Source organism: Numenius arquata, unplaced genomic scaffold (genome assembly GCF_964106895.1).
Source record: "Numenius arquata unplaced genomic scaffold, bNumArq3.hap1.1 HAP1_SCAFFOLD_175, whole genome shotgun sequence".
Classification (NCBI taxonomy): Eukaryota; Metazoa; Chordata; class Aves; order Charadriiformes; family Scolopacidae; genus Numenius; species Numenius arquata.
Genome location: NW_027415150.1, coordinates 23,146 through 27,774, shown reverse-complemented (window position 1 = coordinate 27,774; position 4,629 = coordinate 23,146).

Sequence of the window (4,629 nt, the reverse complement as noted above, 5' to 3'; positions counted from 1 at the left end):
TTCCTTCCCCCAGAGCCCCACGGGTGCCCCCATCTGGTGGGTTTGGGGTGTGGGGGGGACCAGAGGACCTCTTGGTGTCAGGGACAGGCAGTGGCAGCCGGGGGGGGGGTCCCGGTGGCCTCGCACCCCCTCACTTCGCTGTCATCATCTGCGCAAACTCTGCCAGGAGAGAGGGAGGGTCAGTAGGGAAAGGGACACGATAAGGATGGGGACACGATGGGGGACACAGCGAAACCTGGGGAAATCCTTGGGATTTTAGGAGGAGATTTAAAGGATTTCAAGACGATTTTGGAAATTCTCTGACCACACAGAAGCTCGCGGGGGGGGTTCTTCCCAACAGCTCTTGTTCTCAGGAGAACTGGAAAGGAATCCAGCCGGCTGTCACTGAAATAGAGCAAATCGCCCCGTTTTGAGCCATTTTCTCCAAGATAATTCATCAATTCAAACATTCTTCCCCTTCCCGGGGGATAAATTGCCGCAGTGGAAACCCGGGGGTTGACACGGAGCAGTTGAAGCTCCTCCTAAACCCACCACCTGGTTTTTGTGGTACGAGTTTGGGGTTAAAAACTTAATCCAGGCATTAAAAATAGGGGGTATTGGACCAAAACCAGCGTGTCCGGGGCGCAGCCGCCCAGTCATCCCAGTTTCCCTACTGGGCTCGGCTTCTGCTCACTGGTTTTGCCACCTGGAGTTACTGGGAGCCGAGGAGTTGAGCCCACAGGCCCCGGCTCCGCTTTTGCCTCCCCAAAAAGCTGGAAAAAGTCAAAAGGAGGGGATTTTTCCCTGGGAGTTAGGGGAGAGGGGATGGAAACGGCCCCCGGGGTTTCCCTTTGCTCCTTTTGCTTCTAAAAAAGCCTCAAATGGCTCAATCCCCGCCTTCTGCCCCGGGGCAGACGCAGGGGTGAAGTCGTAGCCGGACAGTCCATCTCCAGAGCCATGATTTTCCTGAAAAGAGGGAAGTTTTGAGGGGGATCGAGTGGTGTGTGAGGATGAGGAGGGCAAGGAAGGCTAAAAGCATGGTCTTGGCCAAATGATTTTTATCCCCAGCGTGGTTTTGGGATCTTTTTTTAGGGCAGAATAGCCAGGATTTTGGGGGTTTTTGATGGAGGATGAGGGTGAATCTGCATTCAGCTGTGGGAATGAGAGCGAACGCCGGGAAAACGGGAGGAGGGAACCGGGGCTGGGGGTGGGTGTCGCTCGGCCCCTTCTCAGCAGCGTGTTTTTGGGTGGGGGGTACCCCATATCAGCCAGAAAGGCCCCGAAACGCCCAGTGCTGTCCCAGTAAAGCACTGGTTTCGCTGACGTAACAGCCCGTTGCCGGCCTCCCGCGTTCCGCACAACATTCCCACGTGGTGGTCGCTGGGTGGTGGCGGCTCTGGCAGGTTCCTGCCGCTCTGGGGAGTGAACCTCAGCAGTTTGACCAGGTATTTGGAGGAAAAAACCCCAAATTTTCCTGCCCGATGGGGCCCAAACAGACTCCAGCGTCCCAAGGGTGACGCTGGGGGTGAGAAGGGGTGGTGGAAGTTGGGGGCGGAAGAAGGAGAGTTGTTTTGCTGGGAAATAGGGACCGGTTTTGGCCCAACTCATCACGTTTTCCCACTTTTGAAGCGTTTTTGGCGCCGTATCTGTTCCCAACTTGCCTTCCTCCCCCTCCTCTTCCTCCCCCTTTCAGCCGCATCAGCATCGGTGGCCAATTCCAAGCGGAGCTCCCCACCCTGCGGGGCCGATCCTGCTTGGAAGAGGAGGAAGAAGGAGCCTCCCTCCTCTGGAAACCCTGGGAGTTTCCAGACAAACATCCAAACATCAAGACCAACCCCAAGACTCAGGAGAAGGATTTATCTTCAGGCTTTTCTTCTGGGAAACGGGACAATTCCACCTTTCCCCAGCAGCTTTTTGGGGCGTTTGGGTTCTCTCCCATCTTTTCCTTGCCCCGTAGCGTTAGAGGGAAGCAGATGGCTGGGTTTTGAGGAGGAAAGTGGATAAATCAGAAGCGATGGTGCTCTCGGGAGCGTCTTCCATGAGAAATAGGGGGGTTTTGCCATCCCACCTCATCTGCAGCCACGTCTGGAGTTTATCTCTGGAGATCCCGCTCCATTCTCCATCCATCTCCCCTCCTTTTCTCCTTTTGTGAGGAAAACCTGGTTTTTTGGTGGTCTGTCTTTTCTTTTGCCCCGCTCTTCCTGTTTGTGGGATAATTAAGCAATTAAAAGTCGCTCCGCTGGTGCTGGCAGCAGAATCGGGGCGGTTCAAGGTGTTTTGGGCATTTCTGTGATGGAGGCAGAGTCACCCTCGGCCTTTTGTCAGGTTTCAAGCACCCGGTTGGGCTTATTTTGAATTTTCATTGTGTTTATTTTAGTGGTGGGTGTTGATTTGGCTCAATTAATGCCGCGTTTGGGAGGGAAAAGGGAGGGTTTGGTGAGTTGAAGGGAGGAAATGGAAAGAAGGGGCTTTGTCTCCACCGATGGCATAAAAAGGCAGAACCTGGGGAGAAGGGACAGGGTCTGTGCGCTGCTCCTCTTTCCTCCTCCAGGGTCCCCCGTCCTGCAGAGAGCGTGGGCTTCCCCCCGCTGCCGCCCGTGATTGCCAGGGGAACGTCCCAGCCCCTCCTGAGCCCCTCGCATCTGCCCAAAGTGGCCGGGGAGAGGGCAAGGGGCCACCAGGTGTCACCAAGGGGGGCTCTGCCTGCCCCACGATGTCACCCAGGGGGCTCTGACTGCCCCACGATGTCACAAAGGGGGCTCTGACTGCCCCACGATGTCACAAAGGGGGGTGTGCATCCTGCTGCCCTATAAAAGGGGGCGCAGGCCCTGTGGGATCAGGCAGCGGGCGCTGGGCACCGCAGTCTGGCATCGTCTGGGCAGACTGCAGCCTCGGCCTCTGCCACCCCAGCAGTCTTGGGGATCCCGTCACTGGGGACCCAGGAGGACACTGGGGATCTGCATTGCGGTCCCGTGCTGGTGACTCGGAGCGTCGCGGTCACACCGGAGCCAGTGCTTGGAGTGCTCTGACATACCCCTGGGGCTCACCCAGCCCCACTCCTGACTCTTGTGGTGGGGACTCGGCGGGGTCTCTAACACACTGAAGATGAAGCGGCTCTGGGTAGGTGACTGCTGCACCCACCACTCTGCCCTGCGGTGTGGGGTGCTGTGGGGGCTTTGGGGGCTGCAGCGTGGGGCCGGGAGCTGCTCCCGCCTCACCCAGCTCCTGGGGGTCTTTGCAGAGATGCTGTAAGAAGTCAAAGAGAGAAACAAGGGAGGCAAGAGCTCAGTCGGAGGAGCAGAGCGGTGAGTGACCCCGGCACCGAGTGCCCTGCAAACGGCTGACACCCCAGGGAGCCCTGAGCCGGGGCTGTGCCGGGGGCTGCCGGCCGCTCACTCCGTCTCCTCCTTCCGCAGCATCTCAGGTGGCGGAAGATAAAGGAGGAAAGCGGAAGCTGACACTGGAGAAGCGGTGAGTGTGGGGGAGAGCCCCAGCTCCTGCCCCAGACCCTCACCCCGTGCCCTGCCCCTGCCTGCGCTGGGCAGCCCTGCCCGCCGGCCAAGGAGGGGGTGCTGCCCGCGGGTCCCGCCGCAGGGGCCGGGCTGCAGCGGGGTCTCTTCTCTCTCCTCTACAGAGCCAGTGTGGAGGCGTCGAGGAGGAATTGCCTGTCCCCGCAGGGCTCTGTGTCGTCCCTGCCATCGATTCATCAATCAACTCATGATGGCTCCCTGCACCACCTGCCCCCCGCACAGCGCACTGCCTCCCTGCCCTCCCTCCCAACAATTTATCAGTTAAACTGGGATGGGTCCATGCACCCAGTGCCCATCCCAGACTCTGACGTCTCCCTGCCATCTTTATCCCATTTCAGCATCGATGGCCCTCTTTTCTTCCAAGCCCCGATAGACTCCCAGCCCCCCCAGGGCAACAGAGATAGCCTCTGCCCCCTCTGCGCCCTGGCCAACGAGGAGCTCCGGAAGAACCCAGGGGTTCCCATCTCCTCTTCCGAGAGCTCCCTCGACTCCTTCTCAGAGCCCCAGCCCAGGGCGGCAGCGGAGCCCACGGGCCGGGAGCGTGGCCGGGGGGCCCCGGGGTGCCTGCGGTGGCTCTGCGCCCGGCTGGGGGGCTGCCTCATGGGCTGATGGAGACGCCGCTGCTGGACCCCCAAGTTCCACCAGCCCTGCAAGTGGCCGAGGGGTGTGGGTCCGGGAACCGCCCTGGGTGTCGCCCATCTGAAATAAAGGTTTTTGTCTGTCCCTGCTGCTGTGGTTCATGCTCCCATCCATCGGCCGCGGGTACCGACCCGCTCAGTGCCCAAGCCCAGCGGGACGGGCTGGCACCCACCAGACTGGGGGGTGCCGGTGGCTGGTAGCCCAGTGGCTGTGCTGGGGCCTGGGGAGGTGGGTGGGCTGGAGAAAGGGGCCAGCAGGAACCTCCTCTCCTGAAGGTCAACCACACCCAGGTCCTGCCCCTGGGGAGGAGCAAGCCCCGGCAGCAGCCCAGGCTGGGGCAACGCAGCCGGGCAGAGAAGGTTCCGGAGGGCACCACGCTGACCACGAGCAAAGGGTGTCCTGGGCTGCATCAGAAGGAGCGTGGCCAGCAGCTGGAGGGCCCTGGGGGATCCTCAGCTGAGAGGGCTGGGGCTGTTCAGCC